Source organism: Cydia pomonella, chromosome 17 (genome assembly GCF_033807575.1).
Source record: "Cydia pomonella isolate Wapato2018A chromosome 17, ilCydPomo1, whole genome shotgun sequence".
Classification (NCBI taxonomy): Eukaryota; Metazoa; Arthropoda; class Insecta; order Lepidoptera; family Tortricidae; genus Cydia; species Cydia pomonella.
In genome coordinates, this window is record NC_084719.1 from 9,276,640 (window position 1) to 9,295,559 (window position 18,920).

Genomic DNA, 18,920 nt, shown 5'->3' on the forward strand with positions numbered 1-18,920 from the left:
CTACTTTTCGTGAGACCTACTTTAATACTATATCAGTAAAAAAGTTAGCGTCAAAAATAGCCTAAAATACTTTCTAGTTATTTTTCAATTATACAATATGAAAATTTAAACATGTGTACAGATTCTAATTATGAATGTTCAATAAAAACCTTTATGTATTGCAAACATGCAATAATAATATTTAATGTGATACTTGGACTATTACTTTTATTGGTAGAGTTAATAAAGAAACTATTATAATAGTATCCAGGACTTTATGTTTAATAAATGACGCAAAGATGTAAAAAAAAAATACTGCATTATTTTATAGTTATATATAAGGTTATAAATAACATATAATAAATGCATCAGCAATGCTGCAGAGCACCTACTTGCTAGAAATTTTAATGATCATCGATCGTATGTTTTTATGTTTGCCATCAAAAGATCGCGACTTTTCTATACATAAATCAAGAAATTGAAATAACTATTAATTTTATACATATTCAAACTACGAGTATTCCCCCCATAGCGGAGACTACGACACCGCACATTAAAATCCGTCAAGTAATATGGGATGTAGGTCATGTAAGTTGTAGGGCATGCCAAAGAAATGAACACACTCAAAACATTACCCTCCTTTTCACAAAAGAAATTAAAAACGGTTCCTACTCCTACAGTTCCGTATGCCTCTACAATAGGCAATATCGTTATATTTCATTGCCGACTTAAAACAATACCATGAACAATTTCTTCCAGTCGTAACAAATTTTGCAAATAAATTATTATTGTTTATTTCTTATTGTTGAAAAGTTGCGTGGCTTAGTTGGGCGTGACGCGGCGTTTTGTTGTGTCGGTTACGCTCATCGTTGACATATGCATGAGTAGAATACGCACCCGATGCCAAAAAAGATCGTCAGTAGTGACCACGTCTCGGAAAACTTAGTGTAAGAAGAGAAATGTGTTTTGAGAAGAGATACAGCAGTTCCAATGCCGTATCGCCCATAGATTTTTCCCGCACCTTTTTTTTGTGATATGGAAATATTAAAAAAAAAAAACGATTTTTTTAGAAAGTCCTGGAGACTGCTCAAAACCGGGAGGAATAGAAAAAGCGACCGAGACCTTTTCCCAGCAGTGGGACACAACAAGCTCTCAAAAAATGGCAATATTCTTAAGATTTCCTGATGTTTTCTTAAAGCCCGTCAATTTAAGTCTCCGCGTACACGATAACCCCAAAATTCCATGAATGTACCAGAGCCATTGTTTATGCGACGTCCATATATATGTCTGTGGCGCCTGCGCTTGCCGACACGGTCTACATGCGTCTGAGCATTCTAACCCTTGCTTTCGGCTCAGTTTCCACCCGAGGAAAGTGCTCAATATCTCCTAGATCATCGATTCGAAACCTAATCAATCTTTTTCCCACGTCTCGATTTACATAAATTTCTATACAATGATCGCAATTACATTTATGGTCTTGGAATAGACCCTGGTTTTTTCTCGTATATATTTTTTCGTTTATTCTGTATTAAAACAGCATATCTTCTTGGTTAAGGGGTGAAATTCATCGTCTAAATACTCCTTGACAAATAAGTATAAATTAGGAATTTTCAAAACAAGATTGTATCAAATCAAACCCTACGTTCCCAAAACTCTTTAAGCCACATGCTGGCCGCTTCTAACGAATCCTTGTGATGTCCATCTTGTTGGAGGCTTTTCCACGCTGTATTGTCTTAGGAGTAATGTGTCTTAAGCTTATCCTGCTTTACGCCATAAACTGTTAACAGTGTGGTGCTGTCATCTCATATAACATAACGTTTCCCCTGTAGATGCATCAACTGGACATCAATCGGAGACCGATGCCTTACTTAAGCGAGTTACCACGCTTCTGAAACAGATACCAATGATTTTGATTCTCCTGCGGGTAATTTCTTATAAGTATACATCATAATCATTTTTATTTCCCTTTCAAATCTCACTGTTTCCTAATTATTCCGATCTCTAAATTCTGTTAGATTTCAATTATTTTCCCACGCTATATTGACTATTCAGCTAATGCGCGCGAATGCCGGTGGTGTAACAATAGTAATTATTTAAATTACACTCGTATGTGTATTCATTGCCTTTCTTTGTTCGGTAGCTGATAATGCTTGAATTGTGAAGATGCTACAGTAATGTTACTTAATTGTATACAGGTGCATCGACATTTTATTTTATAGCCCCGTGACATGACCGAGATAACTTTTTATAACCATCGTGACCATATATGTGACGTTCTATAAGTAAAAGTCCATCGGTGGTCGGCGTTTACGTCGCTTATCATCGCATGATTGGAGCGTCGTAACCGCCCTAAGATTACATATATGGGACATGTATAAAGACGGGGGCAACGCGCACCATCAACGAACTGATTAATAATGTTAATAAATATGAAGACGGCAGCTCTGTTCCCTTACATAAATTTTAAGAAATTACTGTGAACTACGGAACTACGATACAGTGACAGACAATTTAGAGGTAGGCTTTAGTGGTGGTGGCTCCCAATGCATTTTTGTCGATTTTGTAGACTTGTATTATTTACAAACACACAAGTCGCGGTCGCGTTGTGTACTTTGGTTATTAGAACATAGCTTGTACTATAATTTCCAAAAGTCATTTATAAAACGTGGCGCTCCGATAGGATTATAGCTTGGTACAGCTAGTCTGAAAGCTAGGTCAGCATTGTTCGATGAAAAATTGATCCATAATGGGCACTTTTATAAAATTTATCTTAACGTTAAACGGCCATATTGCTCGGCCAATCGTCATAATAAGACCGCTCTTATTATGACAATTGAGCGGTACCCGCAACGGTATTACGGATGACGATGTAATTCAGATTATATAGAAGTGCGATCTTGCACGACCAGAGCCCAGTTCCTAGGTGAAATGCAAGGTCGGGAACCGCTGCTTATTGTGTTTGTGAACTTTTTGTCATGCGTCTCACCGCTTATTGTTGTCGACTACTGGCTGCTGGGTTACTACTGCCCACACGATCGTAGTCTATTCGAATTCAGCATAGCGTGACCTCATGATCCGTACTAACTCATTGTGCGCTGATCATTTTTATGCTGGGTAACCTATAACGATCGGAATGAGTTTGCTCTACTCTATTAAGACATGCCGTGCGATACTAGCTCGGAAACGTCGATTTTTTTTACCATCTTCCGTGATAGTTGACGACCGTAAGCCCCACTTACTCTGACGCAAGTATGCGTCTGTTTCTCTACGATTAGCCGTGTTTTACTTATTGAGTCGCGTGCGATCTGAGATGGGCGAAATGTAGCGGATTGACGAATGCTGGTTAAAAATACTGAATAAAATTTTGTAAAAAATGTTATTGCCAATGTACTGTAGTCATTTTATTACACATTTTAAAATATATAATGGGCGACTCAATTAACGTCATACGTTTCGATCTGTTACGAGGATCTCCGAATTGAATAAAATGACTGAAACCATTCATCATTCACCATCATCATTGTTACATACCTAGTAATTTCTTAAAATAAACTATTGGAACAGCTCATCTCTGCAGGCGTTCCATCTTTTGTCAATAGATAACCTATCGTATTTATCATGAGTCGATAACATCTCGATTAAATAGTAAATTAGCATATAATCTTTATAACATCGACATTCCACGGGGGCTTGCCATCACGCAAATCTTAAGATCTTAATTAATTGCATATCTTTTAATTATTATGCCGCCTAACAGTTTATAGAGCCACATCGGAACTACTTACTGACGTAGCGTATACGCAGTTTCTTTTGTAAGTTTGCTTTAAATTATGTTATAATATTTTTATACGTAATTGGTGCTTCAATGTCTTTTTTAACGCCAAAATGGCCGATTCCCAGGCTGTCCGGATTTTAAAATAAACATTACATTTTCATTGATGATTCTAAAGCCTTTTAAAATTTGTAAACTGTTACAGAACCCGGTTTTGATGAGTTAACGGCTCATAAATTTCCCCTAACCGTGAAAAGCGTATTTCAGAGAACTCTTACCACCTCTTAATAAGGGCCTTTATGGTTTGTCTGGCGCAAGGTGTCTGCGGTTTTGTATAAATCCGAAGTGGAAATGAGCTCACGGTTAACGTCTGTGTTCGCCTGTAGGCGACCACAAATCGTTGGGCTAGGCTCTTTGCCGAGTAATAGCTGGAGGGGTCCTCGCATAGACTATCTCCCATAGAGTCCGTTAAGGTTTTATGGTTTTGTGTATTTTTACTTCTTATCCATTATTTCTTAATTGAAACAATGTTGGTCGAACATTAAGTAGAATTAAAAATATTAAAAATTAACCGTTACAAATTGAACCGTCAATGAAACAATATATATTCATGTTTAAACGGCAGACTTAAAGTTAAGTATTTAAATAAACAGAGATAGGAATGTACTCATACAAACGGGGAAAAAGTGACGATCGATTCCATTTAAAAACATAAATAGTGGAATTATTTTGAGTTGTCTTTGATTCCTTGCCTTGCCTACCTTGAAATGCAATTAGAAATAAATCTTGGTTGTTATTAAAAGTATTAGCTTTAAGCTTAGCTCTGTGGGTTTCAATTACTTATCCATTGCCTCTAAATTAATGCATAGTTAAGTTTTTCAAACTGTTGGTCTTTCAAATATGTAATACTAATTGAAATATGCATATATGATATGATGGAGAGCCAAATCACGTGTACACGACTAAACTGATCGATCATATATATTCTCCTACTCAATTAATAGCCGCTTGCGGCGATAGCGCCTTTGCGTTGTAAGCACCAGTCTCAACATGCGCCGTCTAAATGTTAAGTGATCTACAGGCCCTCACCTGCCAACTGCCGTTATGGTGCTTATATTATACAACCGACGTCATCGTCGGTATTGTGATGAGATGTCGCATACACTACACGCCATACTTGTACGGGGTTGACGTTTTGAGATTCTTAGTTCGTAATACACGGGTGAATAAACTTTGCACTGTGAGGGCAAAGGTTATTTCATGCTTTATCTATTAGGTAGGTTAGAGGTCGGCAAACAGCGGCTCTTTGGGGGTACTATTGCGGCTCTTCGAGTCTGCCAAAAAATTAACACAGAGTTCTTCGACCTTTTGTGGCTCTATTCGGTTTTTACTGCGGATGGCTCTTTTTCAAAAAGGTTCCGTAGCCTGGGATGTACCACTTAGTCCAGAGGCCCTGCAGGTAAAGTGCAAAAACTCGTTAAAATATCATTTACAGTACATATGGTGCTACTTTCCCGTACGCGTGTGGGAATGAGCACTTTAAAGAGCCATATGTACTGTAAAACGTTGTACAATACACGTGCGAATAGGTAATTCTCAACTCGTGTCGATTTAAAACACTTTTTCTGAATTTCCTATCTGCACTTGTATCGTAAATAACTATTAACTGTTAACCTTATTCTCATACAATGTGTCACATAATTGAATGAGATTTCAAAATTAGTTTGTACGAGGTTGGCGCTTTGAGATTCATCTTAGTTCGTAAGCGTCACACGAAGTTAGCCGACCCGATACAATCGAAGTTATGCTCTCATTTCATAACAATTAGTCATAAAAAAAATGTTGCATCAAGCAGAAATGTCTGCGAACGTTACTATTAAGCTTAGAAACAAATTAAAAGTGGAAAAACTCACTGTCTTGGGTGGGACTTGAACCCACGGCCATTGGATCACTAGTACAGTGCTCTGCCATCTGAGCTACCAAGACCGTACCCAATACAGAGAATATTAGCGATAGGGAGCCTCTAGCGACATCTACCGTAAGATTATTACACTTAAAGGACTACCGGAGTTCCAAGTCATATTGGAAATTCACCACTAACGTTGCGCTAAGACCCTACCCAAGACAGTGATTTTTTCCACTTTTAATTATTTCTAGACGTAATTAAAAAAATAACCTATAGTAAAAATCCTTGGGAATGGGCGGCCTTATTAGTGCGACTAAATATATATCACATCAAACATTACGATTGGAAACGACACACATTATCATTTTCACGCAGACAAATACGAGTAGACAAGCGACATATCCTTACAGCAGTGGGCGTTATGATGATTAAATTGATGTTTACTTTTACGGCTTACAGTATCTTCCCGAGCTGCAATAGTCTGAAACGTCGATGTAATTAAATATAAAATATGCTCGTAAGGAAATACATAAATGTAGTTACTATCGGAATCATCATTAGTATGTAACTTATATCGCAAACATAAATATAATCTTTATTATGTTTTCGGCCGCTGTAAGCCGTCTTCATATTGGATGCGGAACCTCACGCCGCTCCGGTGTGCGAGTGGTACTTTGATACTTGCAGTTGTCTCGCTCGCACACTGGCGGAGCGCGGATGCGCATCACTTTGATAACCCGATTAGCCTGGTTGATAGTGACACCTATGAAGCTGGTGGTCCTGGGATTGGATCCCGGTAAGAGCATTTAAATGTGTGATAAGCACGGAATTTTTCTCATAATTTAATTTCATAACTCACTAAACGCAGTAAATTGCCCGGAATATCCGTAACGATGGTTTTCTGTCGGCGTTATTATTTATCTAAATATCTTTAATATCGCTTTGACATTATGTAGTGACATTACTCAATTGCTAAATTAACATCGTTGATAATGCCAATTCCGTTATGTGCGCGATTTTAATCAAATTAATTAATACGTTATGTACTTTGTTGCTAGGTAACTATTTGTTAATCAAAAATCGAGCACATAACGGATTTGGCATTCTCAACGACGTTACTACATAAAGTACCTGTATTAGCAATAGGCATACTTTCGCTGAAAGTATTCTACTCAGACTAAGTCGTGAATATTATTTAACAGATTCACGTTGTGAATAATGAGTACATCTGAAACATACAAAACAACAAAACAAAACTAAGGAACGCAGACGCATCATCTTGGGGCTTATTCAGAAGTATAAAATGTGATCGATCTGATGTTACTTTTCAGCTAATTTTCATTTAAGTAGATATTTAAATGAAAATTAGCTGACGTCAACGTTTGGTTACTCATTAACACATAAATGAAGATCAATATCAATTGCATACCGATCATCATAATATTAACATATAATGGTTTACGTTACTTGATTTAGAGACGACAGCCCAGAACAATAACTCATCAAACTTGCAATTTTTATACAAAAAAGGTTTTTTATACAAAAAACTTTTAAGCTAGAATATCACTTGGACGACAAAAGCGTGAAATTAATAGGTTTCCCCAAAACCTCTGAAATCCTTTGATCAGAAGTCAGCGTAGGTGATGGTGCAAAACGTAATGGTATAACGAAATCGTCAAAACCATCAAAACTCACTAATTACTAAAAAATAGTAGTAATATTATGGTTCATTATGGCTATGAACTTGTGGTGGTAGTTAGTGAGTTTTGCTTGTCACTTGACGAAATGGCCTCTTAGTTACTTAAACAGCCGCGTTACACCAGTATGTTATCAAATTAATATCATATTTTACATTTTTGAACGCCTCCCCACATCACGGTATTTGCCACGTAACAATTATTCAGCCTTTAGAAATATAGAAGCTCCGGTAATAAGGAACCTGTTATTTGAAGTCATTAAAGAGTACCGACCAATTGTTAGGCTACCGAGTCAATTACGGAGCTATGCCTGAGTGTCTGTTGTTTAGTGTTTAGCTTTATTACATTCATTGTAGCTAAGTAAAAGGATAGTAAACTCCCGTTTATATGCAACTATGTAACGTAACTCATAACTTATAAAATATTTATGTATCTATACAAATGTATCTAAATTACTTTGTTAACCGTTAAGTACATTACATTTCTTAGGATATTATTTAAAAAACCGGCCAAGAGATTGGAAATAAATATTTATTTCATTCTGTTTTTAGTATTTGTTGTTATAGCGGCAACAGAAATACATAATCTGTAGAAATTTCAACTGGCTAACTATCACGGTTCATGAGATACAGCCTGGTGACAGTCGGATGGACGGACGGACAGCGGAGTCTCAGTAATAGGTTCCCGTTTCACCCTTTGGGTACGGAACCCTAAAAATGTTACGTATTTGAAGTATCTATTGCAATTTATTCCTTCTTAAATATGGCGCCTTTTCTTATATCAATAGGCACTTATCTAAGTATTACAGTATAGTTACTACGTTGTCCAATAATAAACTAAAAACTGTACCTTTTTCACGCAGATTTGCACGCCAGAACGTATATCAGAACTTTAGTGGTTTTAATTTTTATTTAATTATCCCTCATATTGCATCGTTATGTCATACTTTTGCCCTGACAGCGTAATCTACTCCAGAAACTGCAACTCTCCTAAAGATGCATAATTATGTATGCATTGTTCCTGTCACTAGCCTGTTAGTGTAATGGCCATACGCCCGACGCAGATTGCCTGCTCGCGTCAATCGCTTTGACGGAGATATATGATGGACCTGATTGAAAATTCGCTATAGTACATTGCCAATAGGCGCGTTTGATGTATCTTTTAACCGGCATGTGGGCTAGTTTGTGATTTATGTTGGTACGTTTTAGCTGTCACGCAGGGTTGTTACACACTATGAATTTTTGTATGAATTTTTTGTCAAAAATCTTATTTTTGATGTCAAGCATTTATCGTTGACTGTAATTTTCTTTCAACAGGCAACTAATAATCATCGAGAATATACAAACTTAAACACAATCAGGTTGCGTTTGTTTTATCACAAAGACATGTGCCTATGGCCATCTCTGTCCTTGATAAGATTAGCTCAATGGTACAATAATATTGCGTTATCACCTAATCCAACTTACATATGTATGTGAAGTTTGCCTAAATATACAAACAGGGTAAGCTAAGCATTTGATCAGAATCTCATCTGATCTGATCGAAGTATGATTACCTAAAACTAGAAATAATTTGCAATTATACGAATATCGAGTTAAGGAAAAGCGAAATCTTCTTCAGCGTTTTGACTACATTATACCACGATTATTATTGCAATAGACGCTTGGGAAAAAGCTCAAGATGCTATTGGAATTTTCTGTGATCTGTCGAAGGCATTTGATTGCGTTGATCACGAAAATTTAAAGAGAAAATTAAGCCACTATGGGATAAAAGCTAGTGCCCTTGACCTTGTCTCATCGTACCTTTCGAATAGAACTCAGCGAGTAGTTATTAATGGAACTCAATCGGCTGGGTCCCCGGTAGCCCTCGGAGTGCCGCAAGGTTCAATTCTTGGTCCCTTCCTGTTTTTGGTATACATCAATGACCTACCAAAAGTTGTGCAAGAAAGACATGATATAGTGTTGTTTGCAGATGACACTTCCCTTATATTTAAAGTGAACAGAAAGGAAAATAGATTCGAGAGCATTAATGACGCGCTATCTACCGTATTAAACTGGTTTACGGCAAACAATTTGCTTTTGAACGCAAAGAAAACCAAATGCATCAATTTTACGCTACCTAACGTCAAGCAGGTAAATAACAGCAAGATTAAAATAAAAGGTGATACGCTGGAATTTGAAGATCGAACTGTTTTCCTGGGAGTCACTTTAGACTCAAAACTGCAATGGCATGCACATATAGCCACTTTAGCCGGCAAACTTAGTTCAGCAGCCTATGCAGTGAGGAGAATCGGACAGCTAACAAACGTAGAGACGGCCAGGCTGGTATACTTTAGTTACTTCCATAGTGTTATGTCGTATGGAATTCTGTTGTGGGGAAAAGCGGCAGACATTCAGACAATATTTGTACTGCAAAAGTGAGCTGTACGTTCCATCTATGGACTGGGCGCTCGAGTATCCCTAAGAGAGAAATTTAAAGATGCAAGCATTCTTACCGTTGCATCTCAATACATACTTGAGAATATTATGTATGTTCGGAAAAACATTAACGAATTCAAGCTTAACAGTGATATCCATAACTATAACACTAGAAACAAGCATAAACTTGCTGTGCCCGCCCACCGCCTCCGTAAGGTTAGTACGTCTTTCGTCGGGAACTGTACACGTTTTTATAACAAAGTTCCCACTGATATAGTGAATTTGCCTCTTAACAAATTTAAGTCACACGTTAAGAGCTCTTTGTTAAGTAAGGCGTATTATGCTGTGAATGATTTCATAGATGATAAGGATGCCTTTAAGCCAGTAGCTTGATCTTGATAGTATGATAAAAATGTCAGTAATAGTGTTTTCGTTTTCTTCCTGTGAAATAACCATACTAGCGTCCAGTAGAACTGACACAAGAGAACATCATGTTCTCGTTTGATTGTATTATTTTAGTTTTGGACACTTAGAAACCTTATACACCTCTAAGATTTTATTTTATTTTAAATTTTATTTTATTTTAAATTTCATTTTATTTTAATACCTATTTTAATGATTTGGACACTTAGAGACCTGTACATCTCTAAGTCAATTTAAATTTATAATTTAGTTTTATAGGTAGGCACTCCTTATGAATAATATGTAGTCGCGTTTATGTGGCGCTATGCCGTCTTTAATGTAACTTACAAGCACAAATGTTGTATCTCACATTTTTTTTTATTATATTTATATTAATACAACCCGGCAGCTTGAACATGTCATGCTCGCTTAAAAGTCTTTACTTACGGTGGCGTCGTTGATCGGGTCGCCACTTTCCCGAATGAAGGTTGAGGGAGGCGATGGCTGAGATACACGTCATACTCGTGAACGGGTGCTGTTTGTGGAGACCGGTCTGTTTAAGCTTACACGGGGTACAGGTTATGTTAAAGTATGTAACTTTACTTTTGAGTGACATTAACGTGAGACACTTCATTCGGTTCTTGTCTGTTTTAATTTTTTTGTCTTTTAATTATTTATATAAGAATTCAAGCCTTGGCGACCCTCTACATCTCTAAGGATAATTTAATATATATTTTTATATTTTATCTCTGACACGTAGAGACTTATACATCTCTAAAGAATTTTAGTATTTTATGGTTTTATTTTTTTATCATAGTTTTTTTTTGTGTAATTTGACATTTAGAGACAGTATACATCTCTAATAAAGTATTTATTATTTCATAGATTCGATATTTGTAATTGTTTTTTTTTTTAATTTATTGTTTGTAAAAATGGACATGTAAAAGTGCCCCTGTGGCCTATTTGCTGAATAAATGTTTGATATTTGATATTTGAGAAGTACAAGACGCAACAAAAAAGCCTAAAAACCTGATCAAGCTCGATGTAGCCTCATTGGAACTGTTTTACGTCTAAGTATATTTTCTTGTAATTGTACAAGTACACATATTGAACATTTGCTGATATGAAAGCAATATAATAAACTGATTAGAGTAGTTGGAAACGTCTAGATAACATAAAAGAATATATCTAAAATAAAATTTATCTCAGAAACTTATTTATAATAATAGACGTAAGACGTAGTGTAAGCATTTCATAAACTACAGACTAGGCTAAAACGATTGATGTTTCAGCGGTGACCTGGCTAGATGACCTAGCTGTCTACTTTCATTTGACCGTGACAGTTCTGTAGAGGGCCTTCGTTGTCCGAGAAAATACAGGATGTAACAAAAAATAGTGGGGATCCGTTTAAGGGCATATTCAGTATCATGTTGTAATTAGAAAAAAGTAGAAAAAAAATGTTGGCCTTTGTATGGAGGGTTGGATGACCTGCCCCATAGTAAAAAAAATCGCGTCGAAAAAAACTAATCAGAACACGATAGTGAATAAACCCTTTGAATACTCGTATTATATACACCTGTATATCCAGAAACGCAAATTATTATTTTAATCCGCTGTTTTCTTATCAATTTATTTTTTATACTATGCCGGTGGCAAACACGCATACAAGCCTAATAACAAGCGGTCACCGCAGCCTGTGGATGTCCGCAAGTCCATTTTGTGTTTTATATATAGGTACAATTTGCCCTTTCAGTATTAAACAAATCAGACTAAGGGTAAAACTGAAATTGTATACTACTCTCTTTTACCTGTTGGATCCCTGGGCTATTGAATCTCTTCTTCTTTAGTCGTTCCCTCAATGCTGAGGATCATGACATCATGTCCTTCTGTTGAAAACCATCAGGTTTCTATAGGGCTATAGAATCATCCGTCAAACTATGTAAACAAGTACCGTAAAATAGGGTGAGTAGGGTTACGAAGGCAGTTGGGTTATGAATGGGGTGAAGAGGGATGATAGAGGGGTGAGTTGGTTTGTACAGGCTACTGCTACGTAAATTATATATTCTAATAACAAATCAAGGTATTATAATGTTCATAATCCCAAAGATCCAACAATTTTCAAAACTCACCTTATTAGGAAATCCCTCATCACCCCTACTACGGGGTGATCTGGGATTTCCTACTATTTCGTATTTATCGTTAAAGTTATGAAATTGAACTACACGAAAAAATAACAAAACTAAAATTCAAACCATCGGAACATTTATTATGTATAAAAATCAGTTTGCCACGTGTAAAAATAAAGTTTTATCGAGGTTTGAATGTCAGTTTTGTCCCTACTCACCTCATTTTACGGTACGTAAACTTTACTGTCACTGTGCCTAACGATAGTACTTAACAATCAAAATCCAAAAAAAGTATTTTAACGCGTTGTTCATTTATTAGCTTAAAGTTAATAACGTTGCAACTAAGGCGGGATACAGTTACGTTTCAGCAATTTATATAGCCTAGACTTAAGTTACGAACACCTATTAGCGTTATTGCCAAGTGTTGCCAGTGATAAATGAATATTGCCTGCAATGTGATGCAGCTTTATCACATTGTCTCAGATTTAATATACGATCATCATACTTATCACGTATATTTTAGAGAAATTTGAGAGGATTTGCTTATGCTACTAATTTTAAACTGGTGTATAAACAAGGAAAAAAAGCTTTAAGCAGGTATAAAATTTACATCCCTGTTTATGAAAATCATAATTAAATATGCCTTCAATTCTATATAAATTAATATACCAGAGTGCCTTTTGAATTACTTAATTTGTTTATTTGATACTCTCATTTATAGTGTGGAGATAGAGCGCCGCCACCCCACAATTGTTATTATATTGTAATACCGAGCAAGAGGGTTGATATAAAAAAATATATATTAAAACTTTACCAAAAACTTTAGCGAACTCGGCGCCGTCCACTGGACAGAAACGGCTTTGGAAAGAGAAGCATGGCGGCCTTTGGTGTCGGAGGCCAAGATCCACTCCGGGTCGCTGCGCCACAGCAGTGTAAGTAAGTAATCAAAACTTGAATTGACCAATCAAAACAGTTTTAAAATACCGGGAAATTGGGAAATTCACTGCACACAATTCAACATACCATCATTATCAGGAAGTCTAACATTGTATAAATATCAGTAATGTAAAAAGCCGCATGCATACGGGAATTCCTCCAGAATTGTTTGCTGCCTATTTGCATTTTTATTCATCGCGTACGCACATTAATTCATCGGCAAATTATCTCATTTCCGGATTAATTTGCACACATTCTTGCGATCGAACGATTAATTTATGACGAATTCACTTCTGTTTCCCGAAGAAAGAAAACATAAACTACGAGTATTATGTATGTGCTTCCGTGTGCAGGTGACATAGGCTTGGTTTCCTTCCTCTGAGAGTGGTAATTTTTCTCTATTATTCTTGTATTTAATATATTTTCAATAATCATCGGTATTAAGCAAGCAAGGGAATATCCGTTTTGCAATAAATTAAAATTGGTATAAGGGTATACGACATGTGGCTTTTAATTAGATTAAAACTGGTGGTGGTGACTCTGTGAGCTGTAGATCTTGTGCTAAGCTTAATAAAAAATAAGTTTAAAAACCTAAACCACTGTGAACTCCTTTGTGCCAATTTCCGTTAATTTGAACATTATACAAAAAACGAAACGACAAATAAAATGTATGTAACTATCGAACCTGCCTAGAAAAGTTCACGATAATCGGTTAAGAAATGCGAAGTGTAGAGGAGAACATCCGGACATACGAAAACATTTTTTCCTAAGCTGAAACGGTGACCTTTGCTAACGTTCGGTCAATAACGTGAAACAAAAACACAGAAAAAAATCCTTCGTACATCTACGAAAACATTCAAAGCTATGTATGAAATCCGGATTGGATTAGTCCAAACTCCAGTGGGGAGAGGCTTGAATCCAGCAGTACCGAATACAGGCTGGTGACGATCTGATCGAGAAGGTGCATCGCTACTACATCACAATTTAATTAATGTCCATTAGAAATAACGAACGCAGGTCAAGAGGATAGAAAAACCGCATTCCCCATACAAATTGCAGTACAAATCACTGATGGTTTTATACCATTCGCCCTAAATTTCTTCGCTTTTCTCTGTACCGTATCATTAGTCCGTAGTAGTAGTAATCTTAATTGTAACTGTCATATAGAACCGCTACGGAACATTGTCTTGCAATTTTGTATTACCGTCTAGGGCTCAGACCACTAACACAAGATAGAGCGTACTTATTAACCTTACTCGTGTCAGCTCAGATATTGCATTTTTGGTGCACACACATTTGATGATATGTATGAGTGCGTCTAAATTTAAAACGTCCACAATTGAGTTATCAATAAATAACCGTACAAGTGCGAGTCGGACTGGCCCACCGGGCGCTTGATGTACAAATTTAAGTTTTTTTTTACAAATTTTTAGTTTTCAGATTTTTCTCTGTGCTTGTAGTATTAAGACGATATTACTTGCCATTTCCGGTACCCTTGGGTCATTGATCCAATGTGATGGCAATATCAACTGTGACGTGAAAAATAGAATAAACGCGGGATGGGTGAAATGACAACAGGTCTCTGGAACAACCTGCGATCCACAAATGCCTCTTAAAAGGGGAAAATCTACAGGACGATCGTGAGACCTGTTGTAAAGTATAGATCAGAATGCTGGGCGACAAAAGTGACGGATGAAAGAAGAGTGCACGCAGGGGAAATGAGAATGGATGTGTGGAGTGACGAGAAAGGATCGAATTAAGTATGAGTATATACGGGGAAAATTGAAAGTAGCACCGGTAACGGAGAAGATAAGGAGTAGTAGGTTAGCGTGGTATGAGCATGTAATGAGGAGGGTTGAATACCATATACCTAGGCAAAAGAATGTTAGGGATGAATGTTGATGGACAGAGAGCGGATGGTAGACCTATAAAATGATGAATGGATTGTGTGAAAGAGAATATGAGAAGGAAGGACTGAGTGCTGAGGCGACGAAATATAGAGGGGAATGGAAGACAAGAACATGTTGTGAAAACCCCACATAGTTAACGTGACATAAGGGCAGGAAGAAGAAGATTACTTGCCAGATTTCATAGTTCTAGGTCAAAGGAAAGTACCCTATAAATTCTAAGTGTCGAAATATACGTCTTTTGCTGCATTTTTTATTTTATTTATTTGGGCCATCAAAAGCAACACAAAATGTAATACATTATAGTGAACAGAAAACATAGCCAATAACATATGTCCACAAAAGTACAACTAACATGCAATAACTAAGTGGAAGCAAGAGAATACAAAAAAACCGGCCAAGAGCATGTCGGGCCACGCTCAGTGTAGGGTTCCGTAGTTACTTTTCCGTCACAATAAGCTAAACTGGAGCTTTAAGCTCTTATAGTAAATTGTTAACCAAGGGATGAAACGGTACCTTTCCCCGAGTTAAGCAAATTTGTCTAAAACGGAAGCCCAGGTGGAGCATGTATAAGGAGACCTCACGTGTATATTTTTATAATGAACGAAATTAAGAAAAAATATCTACTACATAATTTTTCTCGTTTTCGTTAAACATAAATTTTCACTTGGCACTTCAAAATAGCGAGTATAAACAAGATTTGCTCTATACAATACTATTTATCTTAAAATTAGTTCGAATGAAAAAACAAGCCCTTACAAGCGCTATTAAGTAATGTCAAAACCAAAAAACAAAGTATGGAAGGAACATTTGGTTACCATCGTTCAGTCGGATTGACAATATTCGTTACAAGCCAACGTTCCAAATATATTTACCCGCCTCTAATCCATGACATGGCTTCACCAATATATAGTGATCATCAGCGGAAGGAGAATTAATGGGAAGAAATAGCAAAAATAATGTCCTCTAACCGTAAGTATTTGCAAAATACGGAATTTCGATATAACCATGCAATAGCATACTTTAGCAGATAAAAGCATGCGATAGCACCCTTTAGCAGCTGAAAACATGTAACAGCATACTTTAACTTGCGATGCGTATAGTGTGTCCATAATTATCCAGCTAAATGCGATTCGATGCTGAGAGATGGAAATATATATATATATATAGTAAGCGAAAGTTGACTTGCTCTCGAGCTGCGGAGTTTACAATGTGTAGTCTATGGTCTATGGAGGTTCTTCTGTCTATGATTGGCTTGAGTAATTTCGCGTACCCGCGCGAACTAACGGGCGACTCCCAGTAACCTCCTGACATAGTTGCATCGGTTTCTTCATCAAATTGATTCCAACCTCCGCCGACCCTGGAGGGCCAGGAGCTGGCACCGTAAAGTCACGTTTTTGCACTAACGATACCATGTATGGGAGTTTTATGTAGGTCCTTTTAGATGATCTTTAAGCCTTTCAAAATAAAGTGAAATGTGGCGAATTAATATGGGTTTCACCTAATGACCTTTGTTCTGGTGAGTTATGGTTTGTTCTCTTTACGCTTTTTCCGAGAGATAGAAATTATTTTGCTATACTATTTCACATTTTATTTCAACAATTTGTTAAGAGCCCATCAACGTGCTCACTAGCGCCACGGGAAAATAATTGTGATTGTCTAAATTTAACGACAGATATTTAAAAAAGGGAGCCGCTACGTACTGTATTTTGTTTTTAAGTACCTTTTGAATACATCAAACTAGTTTCTATGTTGCTGGATTCGTCGATCTATGAACTCAAAACAAAATCGGCCGTTTTAACTTTGGACGCCTAGATTGACGAATCCAGCAACGTAAAAAGTATTATGATGCATTCAAAAGGTACTTAAATACAAAATACAGTACGTAGCGGCCTCCTTTTTTAAATATCTTCCTGCTCTTCTAGACTTGATATTGTCAATGAACGACTACAACATCTTGAGCTGAAATCGGCAAACGACTGTTGCTGCGAGAAACCGAGTGCAAAGCCCCCTTCTGCTGGAGTATCAGAGACGAAATCGGGACGGAAACGCAGGAAGCGAAATGCAAATAAATCTTTGTCAGTATCGAAGAGAATTATGGATGGTAGTACAGGGGTTGCGGCTTGCGATGAAACCTGCGATGCTACTCAATCCTCAGTGGAGTCCAAGGGCGATAACTTGGTGCTCGGTAGCGATATCTCTACAGAAGAAGAAATGGATGCTGCCTTCGATGGCCGTGACCCAGGTAAAGATAAAGGTATTCCAAAAAAGCGTTTCTCCTCACTACGAGGTACGGCTGGGCCTGAGGTCACGTCGCTCAAGGCAGTGGAATTCCAAAGGTACATACACCTTTGGAATATGTTGTCAGGCGCCGACGAAATTCGTGCATATTTGGAAACAATATTTCCCGATAGAGCTTGCACAGTCCTTGAACTCAAACCGAAGGGTTCTTACAGGTCATACAAAATCGGCATCCCGTGCGGGCTATACGACAAATGTTTATCCGCAGATATTTGGCCCAAGAACGCTCGGGTGAAGCCATGGTTTTTTCGAGGACGGCAGAGAAACGACACATGCCCTGAGAAGCCCAAGTCCCAAGACGGAAATAGTATCGATGTTAGATATAGTATACCAAAATGTCAGGGGCTTGAACACGAGACTTCAGTACTTCAGGCAAAACCTGCTAACTCTTGATTGTGATGTCATCGCGGTTACGGAGTCTTGGCTTACCGATGCCGTTAACGATGCTGAGTTGGTGTGCGGCGAGTGGAGCGTGCTGCGCCGAGACCGCGCTACAGGCGCGCGCGGCGGCGGCGTGCTCCTCGCGGCGCGCCCTGGCATCGAGCTCCGGCGTCGTGCTGATCTAGAGACGCCGAACGGCGAGGACTTATGGGTCACATTTGTGGCGGGTGAAGTGGTGTTTTATGTATGCGTCGTCTATATTCCTCCAAGTACCTCAGAGGAAACTTACATGCGGTGGTTTGAAAAAGTTGAGTCAGTGATTGACACTCTCGCAGGTGTAGTGCTTGTGCTTGGCGATCTAAACTTGAACCCAGTGTATACGTCCCAGAGTGTCCTTAGTTATTATTATTATCTCTTATCTGTCTGCGGTTTGAATGAGATGAACGAAGTGACTAATGTACATGGAAGTAAGCTAGATGTCGTGTTGGTGCCGGAGCGCATCACTGGTGCTACGGTCTCAAAGATGGCGGGTGAGGGGTTGGTCCCTAGATCTGATACGTACCATCCTCCATTGGAGATTTCTGTGCCCAGGAGCTGTGCGCATCGACCAACTGCGGAGCGGCTAGATCCTAGTAATGTGGATATGCGTCGGGACTGGAACTTTACTAAGAGTAATTTTGAGCTAATGTATAAATTAGTGTCCGAAATAAGTTGGCAGAAAGTTCTTAGTGCTGGCGATGTCGACATCGCTGTGGACATGTTTTACGACATATTATATGATATCTTTGACCTCTGTGTACCTAAACGGAAACGGCCGCCCGGTTCGAGTAGACGATATCCTGTGTGGTTCACGGCTGACCTGATTAGTAAAATCAAACAAAAAAGTAATCTGCACCGGGAATGGAAGGCTACGCGGGATAAAGACGTCTACAAAAAGTTTGCAACATTGAGGTCGAAAGTAAAAGAGCTGCTAGCGACTGCCTATGATAGCTACATTGGGTATATCCAAAGTACTCTTAAAGTCAATCCTCGCGCTTTCTGGCAGCACGTAGGCAGTCTTAAGACAAATGGCGGTTTTGTTTCCCGAGTAAAGTGT

At 37.9% G+C, this 18,920-nt stretch overlaps 2 protein-coding genes and 1 non-coding gene across 3 annotated transcripts in view; 1 reads left to right on the plus strand and 2 right to left on the minus strand.

Annotated features, from left to right (window-relative positions):
- LOC133526809 (elongation factor-like GTPase 1) overlaps positions 1-18,920 on the plus strand; it is a 258,647-nt gene that overhangs the window by 108,218 nt on the left and 131,509 nt on the right. The gene's annotated exons all lie outside the window — the stretch shown is intronic.
- LOC133526813 (dystroglycan 1) overlaps positions 1-18,920 on the minus strand; it is a 143,583-nt gene that overhangs the window by 80,090 nt on the left and 44,573 nt on the right. The window lies entirely within an intron of this gene.
- Positions 5,665-5,737, minus strand: Trnat-agu (transfer RNA threonine (anticodon AGU)). Its single transcript has one exon. It is a non-coding gene; the product is annotated as a tRNA-Thr (tRNA).